Here is a 14,126-nt window from a genome sequence, read left to right on the forward strand (position 1 = left end):
CCTTCACTTGACAGGGGGGTGCCCGAGCAGTGACCCTCCCCAGCTCTAGCCCAACTCCTACTTACCTGCCAGGTGAGATACTATGATCATGAAGGTGCTTCTCCCAGGGCAAGGCTCACCCATTGCACTCTGGGTGTGCTGCTCCTGTGATTTCCCCAAATGTGGGAAACTTGATTGCATAATTTGTGTTTCCCCTGGTCGGCTCTCGTATAATTCAGATCTCTTTGTCTCAGGTCTCTCTCCAGCCTAGTTTGCTGTCTGTTTCCACTTCTCTTTTCTGGAGCCACTCCCTTCTATGCCCTTGCGCACTATCCTGACTTCTCCCGTCTGCTTACTTTGTGCCTTCCAACGCACAATGCGAACTACAGGTAGTGCTGCAGGGCCCACACCCTTTTAGTTGCCTTACAGAGCAGCTCTGGAGCTGTTACAGTGCCCAGCTGCTGCAAGAAATCAGCTTGAATGCTTCAGGGGCTGGGGCATAGCCAACATGAGCCCCACACCAAAGGAGGGTGGGGGTGTTTAATGCGAACTAGGGGTCATCCAAGCACCGCAAAAGGCCGCCATGCCCTGCATGCCCCTTTTCTCTTTTCATATGCAGATGAGGGTTCCAGCCAACTTTGGCCCACTGCTTGGATGACATCACCGTATGCAAATCCGTCTGCTGCAGACCTTCCCCCAGGAATGCTTGTACTAGTTGTTGCATATGGTTTGATATTTGATGGTGCTTCAGTATTAGGCAGCCTTCCGCCCTCCCATGTTCATCTGAAAAGATGTGGTCTCCCTGCAGTTGTTGTCCCCAGACGAGAGTTCCCTTGTGCTTCCTCAGTTGAATCTCCTTAACTTGATGGGGGAGGGGCTGCCCGAGCAGCCACCCTCCCCAGCCCTATCCCAACTCATACTTATTTTGCATATGAGATCTCTTGATCATGAAGATTGTTCTCACAGGGTGAAGTTCATCCATTATATTTTAAAATAGGAAGGTACAAATTACATATTTGAATTGCATCTATGTGCTGGATTCAAATGTCCCCCCCCCCCTTCCTTTCTCAATTGTGCCCATCAGCAGCTATTCTAAGGTTGCTGCCAATGGGTGTGACACATTAATTTCTTCTGTGGGGTACACAGGACTCCACAAGGATTCACATTGGGGTGTAGAGTAGGATCTTGATCTGAGGCACCAACCGACTCAAAGCTTTTGACTGTTCCCAAGATGCTCAGCGCATCCTCCTCTATAACCCCGCTTCCATGAACAGGGAGCTCAGTTTGTAGTTGGTGCCTTCAGTAGCAGGCCACTTAACAGGGGCCTGCCTCAGGAAGCCAATTCTTAGCTATTCATTTTGACAAGAAAAGAAGAACTTGTTTTATGAGAATCTACAAGGGCTGCAGCAGGCTAGGTCTAATAGACATCTTTACTGCAGCTTCATCACTCCCAGCGGCGCTGTATACTCCCGTGCCCTGGTTGCTGGGTCACTGCAGCGGAGGCTCCGGTTTCTTCCTAAGGTCAGTCACACACACACCGCCCTTCCGGATCACGAGGCCGCTGATGAAGAGGAGCGTGGCCGTAGGGGGTGGACCGTGTGCGCACTGGCGTGGACACTGATTACTGGGCAGCCGCTCCACTAGCCACCAGGTACAGTTAAGGAGCACAGGTCTGGGGGTTTTTCTCCTATATTAAACCAATTTTGTACTGCCCGCAGCGCATTGTGATAGGTAATAGGGCCTGATTCAGGTTGGATTGCAATCACAATAAGTGATCCAACTGCAAAAATTGCTAAGAGCATACGCATGTGCCTGCATTTTCTGCGGCACCCCGCAGAGAATGCGATCGCCTCTGCCTGTCAATCGGGGCAGGGGGGGAGAGGGGGGTCAGCAACACTCCATTTCCAAGTCAGGGATGGAGCGGTGCGGGGGCAAGGCTTCAAAATGGGGTCTGCAATGGAGGAGACACAGGGGGCGTGGTCACAGCAGCTGTATGACATCACATTCAGCCGCTGTGATCACAAAAATGGTGGCGGCTTCCTGCGCGCACATACAGTCTGCACCAGCAGGAGGCTACACCATTTTTTATGATCACGCTGAACTGCAGTGCGACTGCAATTACAGCATGGTCAAGAAGGGAGGCGTCATGCTGGGTGGCCATAAGAGATGAGCGGGTTCGGTTCATCGGAATCCGAACCCGCCCGAACTTCACCCTTTTTTGCTCGGGTCCGAGCAGACTCGGATCCTCTCGCCTTGCTCGGTTAACCCGAGCGCGCCCGAACGTCATCATCCCGCTGTAGGATTCTCACGAGACTTGGATTCTATATAAGGAGCCGCGCGTCGCCGCCATTTTCACACGTGCATTGAGATTGATAGGGAGAGGACGTGGCTGGCGTCCTCTCCGTTTAGATTAGAAGATAGAGACGAGTGACATTTGATTTACTACTAATTTGGGGAGCAGTTGAACTTGTCAGGAGTACTCAGTAGTGCAGAGTTTTGCTGATAGTGACCACCAGTTTTATTATTTATAATCCGTTCTCTGCCTGAAAAAAAACGATACACATACCATATCTGTGCTCAGCCTCAGTGTGCTGCATTATATATTATCTATGTATATCTGACTGTGCTGAGTGCTCACTGCTCACACAGCTTAATTGTGGGGGAGACTGGGGAGCAGTTATAGCAGGAGTACAGTGCACACTTTTGCTGCCAGTGTGACCACCAGTATATTGTCTGCCTGAAAAAGTTAAACACTCCTGTGGTGTTTTTTTTTTATTCTATAAATGCATTCTGCTGACAGTGTCCAGCAGGTCCGTCATACATATATTATATAAATATTTACCTGCAGTAGTGTTATATATTTTTTTTCATCTTTATCATCTCTATATTAGCAGACGCAGTACGGTAGTCCACGGCTGTGGCTATCTCTGTGTCGTCAGTGCTCGTCCATAATTGTATACCTACCTACCTGTGGTGGTTTTTTTTTTTCTATCTTCTTCATACTAGTAGTTTAGGAGTCTACTGACAGTGTCCACCAGGTCCATCATTATATTATATACCTACAGTAGTAATATATTTATTATATTATCTATACTAGCAGACGCAGTACGGTAGTCCACGGCTGTGGCTATCTCTGTGTCGTCAGTGCTCGTCCATAATTGTATACCTACCTACCTGTGGTGGGTTTTTTTTTTATCTTCTTCATACTAGTAGTTTAGCAGTCTGCTGACAGTGTCCACCAGGTCCGTCATTATATTATATACCTACAGTAGTAATATATTTATTATATTATCTATACTAGCAGATGCAGTACGGTAGTCCACGGCTGTACCTACCTCTGTGTCGTCAGTGCTCGTCCATAATTGTATACCTACCTGTGGTGGGGTTTTTTTTTCTATCTTCTTCATACTAGTAGTTTAGGAGTCTGCTGACAGTGTCCACCAGGTCCGTCATTATATTATATACCTACAGTAGTAATATATTTAGTATATTATCTATACTAGCAGACGCAGTACGGTAGTCCACGGCTGTACCTACCTCTGTGTCGTCACTCGTCCATAATTGTATACCTAACTGTGGTGGTTTTTTTTTTCTATCTTCTTCATACTAGTAGTTTAGCAGTCTGCTGACAGTGTCCACCAGGTCCGTCATTATATTATATATACCTACAGTAGTTATATATATTTTTTTTTATATCATTAATTATCATCTCTATACTAGCAGACGCAGTACGGTAGGCCACGGCTGTGGCTATCTCTGTGTCGTCAGTGCTCGTCCATAATTGTATACCTACCTACCTGTGGTGGAAGTTTTTTTCTATCTTCTTCATACTAGTAGTTTAGCAGTCTGCTGACAGTGTCCACCAGGTCCGTCATTATATTATATATACCTACAGTAGTTATATATATATTTTTTTTTATATCATTAATTATCATCTCTATACTAGCAGACGCAGTACGGTAGTCCACGGCTGTAGCTACCTCTGTGTCGTCAGTCACTCGTCATCCATAAGTATACTAGTATCCATCCATCTCCATTGTTTACCTGAGGTGCCTTTTAGTTGTGCCTATTAAAATATGGAGAACAAAAATGTTGAGGTTCCAAAAATAGGGAAAGATCAAGATCCACTTCCACCTCGTGCTGAAGCTGCTGCCACTAGTCATGGCCGAGACGATGAAATTCCATCAACGTCGTCTGCCAAGGCCGATGCCCAATGTCATAGTACAGAGCATGTAAAATCCAAAACACAAAAGATCAGTAAAAAAATGACTCAAAAATCTAAATAAAAATCGTCGGAGGAGAAGCGTAAACTTGCCAATATGCCATTTACCACACGGAGTGGCAAGGAACGGCTGAGGCCCTGGCCTATCTTCATGGCTAGTGGTTCAGCTTCACATGAGGATGGAAGCACTCAGCCTCTCGCTAGAAAAATGAAAAGACTTAAGCTGGCAAAAGCACAGCAAAGAACTGTGCGTTCTTCAAAATCACAAATCCACAAGGAGAGTCCAATTGTGTCGGTTGCGATGCCTGACCTTCCCAACACTGGACGTGAAGAGCATGCACCTTCCACCATTTGCACACCCCCTGCAAGTGCTGGAAGGAGCACCCGCAGTCCAGTTCCTGATAGTCAGATTGAAGATGTCAGTGTTGAAGTACACCAGGATGAGGAGAATATGGGTGTTGCTGGCGCTGGGGAGGAAATTGACAAGGAGGATTCTGATGGTGAGGTGGTTTGTTTAAGTCAGGCACCCGGCGAGACACCTGTTGTCCGTGGGAGGAATATGGCCATTGACATGCCTGGTGAAAATACCAAAAAAATCAGCTCTTCGGTGTGGAAGTATTTCAACAGAAATGCGGACAACAGGTGTCAAGCCGTGTGTTGCCTTTGTCAAGCTGTAATAAGTAGGGGTAAGGACGTTAACCACCTCGGAACATCCTCCCTTATACGTCACCTGCAGCGCATTCATCATAAGTCAGTGACAAGTTCAAAAACTTTGGGCGACAGCGGAAGCAGTCCACTGACCAGTAAATCCCTTCCTCTTGTAACCAAGCTCACGCAAACCACCCCACCAACTCCCTCAGTGTCAATTTCCTCCTTCCCCAGGAATGCCAATAGTCCTGCAGGCCATGTCACTGGCAATTCTGACGAGTTCTCTCCTGCCTGGGATTCCTCCGATGCATCCTTGAGTGTAACGCCTACTGCTGCTGGCGCTGCTGTTGTTGCTGCTGGGAGTCGATGGTCATCCCAGAGGGGAAGTCGTAAGACCACTTTTACTACTTCCACCAAGCAATTGACTGTCCAACAGTCCTTTGCGAGGAAGATGAAATATCACAGCAGTCATCCTGCTGCAAAGCGGATAACTGAGGCCTTGGCATCCTGGGCAGTGAGAAACGTGGTTCCGGTATCCATCATTACTTCAGAGCCAACTATAGACTTGATTGAGGTACTGTGTCCCCGGTACCAAATACTATCTAGGTTCCATTTCTCTAGGCAGGCGATACCGAAAATGTACACAGACCTCAGAAAAAGACTCACCAGTGTCCTAAAAAATGCAGTTGTACCCAATGTCCACTTAACCACGGACATGTGGACAAGTGGAGCAGGGCAGACTCAGGACTATATGACTGTGACAGCCCACTGGGTAGATGTATTGACTCCCGCCGCAAGAACAGCAGCGGCGGCACCAGTAGCAGCATCTCGCAAACGCCAACTCTTTCCTAGGCAGGCTACGCTTTGTATCACCGCTTTCCAGAATACGCACACAGATGAAAACCTCTTACGGCAACTGAGGAAGATCATCACAGAATGGCTTACCCCAATTGGACTCTCCTGTGGATTTGTGGCATCGGACAACGCCAGCAATATTGTGCGTGCATTATATCTGGGCAAATTCCAGCACGTCCCATGTTTTGCCCATACCTTGAATTTGGTGGTGCAGAATTATTTAAAAAACGACAGGGGCGTGCAAGAGATGCTGTCGGTGGCCACAAGAATTGCGGGACACTTTCGGCGTACAGGCACCACGTACAGAAGACTGGAGCAACACCAAAAACGCCTGAACCTGCCCTGCCATCATCTGAAGCAAGAAGTGGAAACGAGGTGGAATTCAACCCTCTATATGCTTCAGAGGATGGAGGAGCAGCAAAAGGCCATTCAAGCCTATACATCTGACCACGATATAGGAGGTGGAATGCACCTGTCTCAAGCGCAGTGGAGAATGATTTCAACGTTGTGCAAGGTTCTGCAACCTTTGAACTTGCCACACGTGAAGTCAGTTCAGACACTGCCAGCCTGAGTCAGGTCATTCCCGTCATCAGGCTTTTGCAGAAGAAGCTGGAGACATTGAAGGAGGAGCTAAGACAGAGCGATTCCGCTAGGCATGTGGGACTTGTGGATGGAGCCCTTCATTCGCTTAACCAGGATTCACGGGTGGTCAATCTGTTGAAATCAGAGCACTACATTTTGGCCACCGTGCTCGATCCTAGATTTAAAACCTACGTTGTATCTCTCTTTCCGGCAGACACAAGTCTGCAGGGGTTCAAAGACCTGCTGGTGAGAAAATTATCAAGTCAAGCGGAACTTGATCGGTCAACAGCTCCTCCTTCACAGTCTCCCGCAATTGGGGGTGCGAGGAAAAGGCTCAGAATTCCGAGCCCACCCGCTGGCGGTGATGCAGGGCAGTCTGGAGCGACTGCTGATGCTGACATCTGGTCCGGACTGAAGGACCTGCCAACGATTACGGACATGTCGTCTACTGTCACTGCATATGATTCTCTCACCATTGAAAGAATGGTGGAGGATTATATGAGTGACCGCATCCAAGTAGGCACGTCAGACAGTCCGTACGTATACTGGCAGGAAAAAGAGGCAATTTGGAGGCCCTTGCACAAACTGGCTTTATTCTACCTAAGTTGCCCTCCCACAAGTGTGTACTCCGAAAGAGTGTTTAGTGCCGCCGCTCACCTTGTCAGCAATCGGCGTACGAGGTTACTTCCAGAAAATGTGGAGAAGATGATGTTCATTAAAATGAATTATAATCAATTGCTCCGTGGAGACATTGACCAGCAGCAATTGCCTCCACAAAGTATACAGGGAGCTGAGATGGTGGATTCCAGTGGGGACGAATTGATAATCTGTGAGGAGGGGGATGTACACGGTGATGAATCGGAGGATGATGATGAGGTGGACATCTTGCCTCTATAGAGCCAGTTTGTGCAAGGAGAGATTTATTGCTTCTTTTTTGGTGGGGGTCCAAACCAACCCGTCATTTCAGTCACAGTCGTGTGGCAGACCCTGTCACTGAAATGATGGGTTGGTTAAAGTGTGCATGTCCTGTTTATACAACATAAGGGTGGGTGGGAGGGCCCAAGGCAATTCCACCTTGCACCTCTTTTTTCTTTTATTTTTCTTTGCGTCATGTGCTGTTTGGGGAGTGTTTTTTGGAAGGGCCATCCTGCGTGACACTGCAGTGCCACTCCTAGATGGGCCAGGTGTTTGTGTCGGCCACTTGGGTCGCTGAGCTTAGTCACACAGCTACCTCATTGCGCCTCTTTTTTTCTTTGCGTCATGTGCTGTTTGGGGAGTGTTTTTTGGAAGGGCCATCCTGCGTGACACTGCAGTGACACTCCTAGATGGGCCAGGTGTTTGTGTCGTCCACTTGGGTCGCTGAGCTTAGTCACACAGCTACCTCATTGCGCCACTTTTTTTCTTTGCGTCATGTGCTGTTTGGGGAGTGTTTTTTGGAAGGGCCATCCTGCGTGACACTGCAGTGCCACTCCTAGATGGGCCAGGTGTTTGTGTCGGCCACTTGGGTCGCTGAGCTTAGTCACACAGCTACCTCATTGCGCCTCTTTTTTTCTTTGCGTCATGTGCTGTTTGGGGAGTGTTTCTGGAAGGGCCATCCTGCGTGACACTGCAGTGCCACTCCTAGATGGGCCAGGTGTTTGTGTCGGCCACTTGGGTCGCTGAGCTTAGTCACACAGCTACCTCATTGCGCCTCTTTTTTTCTTTGCGTCATGTGCTGTTTGGGGAGTGTTTTTTGGAAGGGCCATCATGCGTGACACTGCAGTGCCACTCCTAGATGGGCCAGGTGTTTGTGTCGGCCACTTGGGTCACTGAGCTTAGTCATCCAGCGACCTCGGTGCAAATTTTAGGACTAAAAATAATATTGTGAGGTGTGAGGTGTTAAGAATAGACTGAAAATTAGTGGAAATTATGGTTATTGAGGTTAATAATACTTTGGGATCAAAATGACTCCCAAATTCTATGATTTAAGCTGTTTTTTAGGGTTTTTTGAAAAAAACACCCGAATCCAAAACACACCCGAATCCGACAAAAAAAATTCGGTGAGGTTTAGCCAAAACGCGTTCGAACCCAAAACACGGCCGCGGAACCGAACCCAAAACCAAAACACAAAACCCGAAAATTTTCCGGTGCACATCTCTAGTGGCCATGCCATGTCACTGTGCAGGAGCCAGCACCGCTCACACACTAGTCCCCGGTGCAGCCCCCAACCCCCGGGACACCCGGAGCAACAAAATGTAGATTCAGGCCACCAGGCCACGCCCCTACCTATGAAACCATGCCTCCTTTTTACCATTGCGCTGCTTATCTGCGCGCACTGCATTACAATCTCCCTCGCCACCTCTCTGGGTGTCACCAGTGATAGTGACACCTCTGCCATGCTTGTAGCAGCTGGTCCTAAGATCTACACCTCAAGCCCTGAGTGTTTGCCCTTGTGACTTGTTGATCATCATAGCAAAGCAGATGCTTACAGAAAACTGCAGGGGCTTAGATTGAAAATAAAAAAAATTGATGGGTATAAGGTAGAGAGGAGCGGGTTCGGTTCTCCGAGAACCGAATTCCCCACGAACCCCACGAACTCCTCCTCCGAGGCAGGCTCGGTTGTTCCCGCCTGACTCGGAAAACCTGAACAAGGGAAAATGTCATCATCCCGCTGTCGGATTCTCGCGAGATTCGGATTCCATATAAAGAGCTGCGCGTTGCCGCCATTTTTACTCGTGCATTGAAGAGAGAGCGGAGAGGACGTGGCTATGTTCTCTCAGTGGAAATCTCAATATCAGTGCTCAGTATTAGTGGATACTTATTGCTGCTCAGTAATACTAGTAGTGTGTCTCTCCTGCTCAGTGTCAGTTCTCAGTAGTATCCTCATCAGTGCTCAGTATCACTGCTCATTGTCTTGTGCTGCATTGTTGTGCTCAGCATACTACAGTACATTACTAATAGTCCAGTGCTGCATCTTGCTGCTCAGTGTCAGTTCTAGTATCCTCATCAGTGCTCACTATCACTGCTCATTGCATTGTGGTGTTCTGTATACTACAGTAACATAGTAATATAGTAACATATAGTAACATAGTTTTTGAGGTTGAATAGAGGCAAATTGCCCATCGTGTTCAACCTGTTTTAAGTTGTGATGATTCTACATACTTGCTGAATAATGTTTTATGACTAGTTAGCTACTACAACTCATGTTACCCCCGGATTAACCATGTTGATATTTTAAGTATTATAACCTTGGATAGCTTTTTCATTCAGAAATGTATCCATTCCTTTTTTAAATCCAATTACAGAGTCCGCCATTACCACCTTCCCTGGCAGGGAATTCCACATCCTGATTGCCCTAACAGTGAAGATCATAGTATCTCACCTGGCAGGTAAGTAGGAGTTGGGCCAGAGCTGTGGAGGATTGCTGCTCGGGCACCCCCTGTCAAATGAAGGAGATCCAACTGAGGCAGCACAAGGGAACTCTCGAAAGAAGAACAAGGCTAGAGGAAGATCTGAGACAAAGAAATCTGACTTTTACCAGAGCTGACCAGAGGAAAGCACAAACACAGTCCCCCACTACCACAAATAATGCAGTCGAGTTTCCCACATTTGGGGAAATCACAGGGGTCAGCATACCCAGAATGCAATGAATGAACCTCACCCTGGGAGAACAATCTTCATGACCATGGTATCGCCTATGCAAAATAAGTATGATTTGGGATAGGGCTGGGGAGGGCCGCTGCTCAGGCACATCTCTGTCAAGTAAAGGAGATTCAACTGAGGCAGCACAAGGGAACTCTCATCTGGGGACAACAACTGCAGGGAGAACACATATTTTCAGATGAACATGGGAGGGCAGAAGGCTGCCTAATACTGAAGCACCCCCAAACAACAAACCAAATGCAACAACTAGTACAAGCATTCCTGGGGGAAGTTCTGCAGAAGACGGATTTGCATACGGTGATGTCATCCAAGCAGTGGGCCAAAGTTGGCTGGATCCCTCATCTGCATATGAAAAGAGAAAAGGGGTATGCAGGGCATGGCGGCCTTTTGCGGCGCTTGGATGACCCTTAGTTCGCATTAAACACCCCCACCCTCCTTCGGTGTGGGGCTCATGTTGACAATGCCCCAGCCCCTGAAGCATTCAAGCTGATTTCTTACAGCAGCTTGGCACTGTAACAGCTCCAGAGCTGCTCTGTAAGGCAAGTAAAAGGGTGTGTAGTTTGCATTGTGCATTGGAAGGCACAAAGTAAGCAGACAGGAGGAGAAGTCAGGATAGTGCACAAGGGTATAAAAGGGAGGGGCTCAAGAAAAAAGAAGTGGAAACAGACAGCAAACTAGGCTGGAGAGAGACCTGAGACAAAGAGATCTGAATTATACGAGAGCCGACCAGGGGAAACACAAATTATGCAGTCAAGTTTCCCACATTTGGGGAAATCGCAGGGGCAGCACACCCAGAGTGCAATGGGTGAGCCTTGCCCTGGAAGAAGCACCTTCATGATCATAGTATCTCACCTGGCAGGTAAGTAGGAGTTGGGCTTGAGCTGGGGAGGGTCGCTGCTCGGGCACCCCCCTGTCAAGTGAAGGAGATCCAACTGAGGCAGCACAAGGGAACTCTCGAAAGAAGAACAAGGCTAGAGGAAGATCTGAAACAAAGAAATCTGACTTTTACCAGAGCTGACCAGAGGAAAACACAAACACAGTCCCCCACTACCACAAATAATGCAGTCGAGTTACCCACATTTGGGGAAATCACAGGGGTCAGCATACCCAGAATGCAATGAATGAACCTCACCCTGGGAGAATAATCTTCATGACCATGGTATCTCATATGCAAAATAAGTATGATTTGGGATAGGGCTGGGGAGGGCCGCTGCTCAGGCACATCTCTGTCAAGTAAAGGAGATTCAACTGAGGCAGCACAAGGGAACTCTCATCTGGGGACAACAACTGCAGGGAGAACACATATTTTCAGATGAACATGGGAGGGCAGAAGGCTGCCTAATACTGAAGCACCCCCAAACAACAAACCAAATGCAACAACTAGTGCAAGCATTCCTGTTTGTTTCTGAAGCCAACTTTGACCCACTGCTTGGATGACATCACCATATGCAAATCCATCTGCTGCAGGCCTTCCCCCAGGAATGCTTGCACTCTTTATATGAAATCCGAATCTCGCGAGAATCCGACAGCGGGATGATGACATTTTCCCTTGTTCAGGTTTTCCGAGGCAGGCGGGAACAACCGAGCCTGCCTCGGAGGAGGAGTTCGTGGGGTTCGTGGGGAATTCGGTTCTCGGAGAACCGAACCCGCTCCTCTCTACCTTATACCCATCAATTTTTTTTATTTTCAATCTAAGCCCCTGCAGTTTTCTGTAAGCATCTGCTTTGCTATGATGATCAACAAGTCACAAGGGCAAACACTCAGGGCTTGAGGTGTAGATCTTAGGACCAGCTGCTACAAGCATGGCAGAGGTGTCACTATCACTGGTGACACCCAGAGAGGTGGCGAGGGAGATTGTAATGCAGTGCGCGCAGATAAGCAGCGCAATGGTAAAAAGGAGGCATGGTTTCATAGGTAGGGGCGTGGCCTGGTGGCCTGAATCTACATTTTGTTGCTCCGGGTGTCCCGGGGGTTGGGGGCTGCACCGGGGACTAGTGTGTGAGCGGTGCTGGCTCCTGCACAGTGACATGGCATGGCCACTAGAGATGTGCACCGGAAATTTTTCGGGTTTTGTGTTTTGGTTTTGGGTTCGGTTCCGCGGCCGTGTTTTGTGTTCGAACGCATTTTGGCTAAACCTCACCGAATTTTTTTTGTGAGAGAGACCTGAGACAAAGAGATCTGAATTATACGAGAGCCGACCAGGGGAAACACAAATTATGCAGTCAAGTTTCCCACATTTGGGGAAATCGCAGGGGCAGCACACCCAGAGTGCAATGGGTGAGCCTTGCCCTGGGAGAAGCACCTTCATGATCATAGTATCTCACCTGGCAGGTAAGTAGGAGTTGGGCAAGAACTGGGGAGGGTCGCTGCTCGGGCACCCCCCTGTCAAGTGAAGGAGATCCAACTGAGGCAGCACAAAGGAACTCTAGAAAGAAGAACAAGGCTAGAGGAAGATCTGAGACAAAGAAATCTGACTTTTACCAGAGCTGACCAGAAGAATGCACAAACACAGTCCCCCCACTACCAACAAATAAAGCAGTCGCGTTTCCCACATTTGGGGAAATCACAGGGGTCAGCATACCCAGAATGCAATGAATGAACCTCACCCTGGGAGAGTAATCTTCATGACCATGGTATCTCCTATGCAAAATAAGTATGATTTGGGATAGGGCTGGGGAGGGCCGCTGCTCATGCACATCTCTGTCAAGTAAAGGAGATTCAACTGAGGCAGCACAAGGGAACTCTCATCTGGGGACAACAACTGCAGGGAGAACACATATTTTCAGATGAACATGGGAGGGCAGAAGGCTGCCTAATACTGAAGCACCCCCAAACAACAAACCAAATGCAACAACTAGTGCAAGCATTCCTGGGGGAAGGCCTGCAGCAGATGGATTTGCATACGGTGATGTCATCCAAGCAGTGGGTCAAAGTTGGCTTCAACCCTCGTCTGCATATGAAAAGAGAAAAGGGGCGTGCAGGGCATGACTAGTGGCAGCAGCTTCAGCACGAGGTGGAAGTGGATCTTGATCTTTCCCTATTTTTGGAACCTCAACATTTTTGTTCTCCATGGCCTTCTCTGATGTAATCAGAGTTAGATTTGATTAAGTGATTTTATAAAAAAACAGCTAGGAAGCACAATTTAGCAGTGGGTTGCAGAGAAAAAGAATAATGCTGGCAGAAAAATCCAATTGAGTGATTAAACAGCTCTTCATTTTCTGGCTTTATTTTTATGATAACAAATTTGTTCTCTGAAAAGTGTCCACAAAGCCAAATATCTGATTAACATCTTTGTAGGGATGGTTTTTCACCTATTACTAAATTAAACTTGCTTCATTGGAAAGGCAGCAAGATGCATCCTCATTTCAATATCTACGGAAATAATACAGGTTGACACCAGGAAACATTAACGCCACTGCATCTTTACTGTTTTCTCATGTGGAAGTCTGTTTAATGTGAAAACAAGGTGATATCTAATTAGCACACAGGTAAGGAATTAAGAAAATCTTTATTTAAGGGTGAAGATGTTTCTCACAAAATCGTTGCCCCAATGCATCATTGAAATTCAAGCTGGAAAGATGATTTTAATATATCACTTGTACATTTTGTATTGCTCTTCTGGTGACAATGTAGTTTGTTTTTGTCAATTACCATTTTAATTATCGGGTAAAGAAAATTAAGTGGATTTTTGAAAGAAAACAATACTGTCAATATACTATTAAAACAAATTAAAATGGTAAAAGTTATTGTACTTTAAGTAAAAATAAAAGAGCAAAAATATCAATCCCAGTTTTGGATTACGTTAATTAACAAAAAAAAAATGCATATAGCAGAGGATAGTTTCAATCTGCCTACCTCTGGGTTATGGACCCAGCATGCTTCCATTACAGTACTCTGCTGCACATGTAAGTGCAAAAGATCCTGAAGCACTCACTCATCATGGGAAAGTACCAATGTGTTTCTTCATTGGTTGATGGAAGAAACATCTTACAAAAACTCTCCACATTATTGACTTTTTAAAATGTTTCTAGGAATCGTTCTAGATGAATGCTTATTAGCCTTTGTCAGTATGTACTTTTGCAAAGTGTCGCTGTGGCGCAATCAGTTAGTGTGTAAGGCTATTAACCAAAAGGTTGGTGGTTCAATCCCACCCAGGGACTTAATTGACCTTGTTATCAGATTTTGGTGATCTTTAAGT

At 47.0% G+C, this 14,126-nt stretch overlaps 6 non-coding genes across 6 annotated transcripts; 1 reads left to right on the forward strand and 5 right to left on the reverse strand.

The window, feature by feature from the left end:
* Window positions 1–57: 57 nt before the first annotated feature.
* On the forward strand, window positions 58–220 carry LOC135025950 (U1 spliceosomal RNA). The gene has a single exon (XR_010222632.1). It is a non-coding gene; the product is annotated as a U1 spliceosomal RNA (small nuclear RNA).
* Window positions 221–9,813: 9,593 nt separating this feature from the next.
* On the reverse strand, window positions 9,814–9,977 carry LOC135026018 (U1 spliceosomal RNA). Its single transcript, XR_010222687.1, has one exon. It is a non-coding gene; the product is annotated as a U1 spliceosomal RNA (small nuclear RNA).
* A 655-nt stretch (window positions 9,978–10,632) lies between these two features.
* On the reverse strand, window positions 10,633–10,795 carry LOC135025932 (U1 spliceosomal RNA). The gene has a single exon (XR_010222615.1). It is a non-coding gene; the product is annotated as a U1 spliceosomal RNA (small nuclear RNA).
* Window positions 10,796–10,947: 152 nt separating this feature from the next.
* On the reverse strand, window positions 10,948–11,111 carry LOC135026042 (U1 spliceosomal RNA). Its single transcript, XR_010222711.1, has one exon. It is a non-coding gene; the product is annotated as a U1 spliceosomal RNA (small nuclear RNA).
* A 993-nt stretch (window positions 11,112–12,104) lies between these two features.
* Window positions 12,105–12,267, reverse strand: LOC135025915 (U1 spliceosomal RNA). The gene has a single exon (XR_010222598.1). It is a non-coding gene; the product is annotated as a U1 spliceosomal RNA (small nuclear RNA).
* A 152-nt stretch (window positions 12,268–12,419) lies between these two features.
* On the reverse strand, window positions 12,420–12,585 carry LOC135025910 (U1 spliceosomal RNA). Its single transcript, XR_010222594.1, has one exon. It is a non-coding gene; the product is annotated as a U1 spliceosomal RNA (small nuclear RNA).
* Window positions 12,586–14,126: the final 1,541 nt, after the last annotated feature.

The sequence above is a fragment of the Pseudophryne corroboree genome, unplaced genomic scaffold, assembly GCF_028390025.1.
Source record: "Pseudophryne corroboree isolate aPseCor3 unplaced genomic scaffold, aPseCor3.hap2 scaffold_429, whole genome shotgun sequence".
NCBI lineage: Eukaryota > Metazoa > Chordata > Amphibia > Anura > Myobatrachidae > Pseudophryne > Pseudophryne corroboree.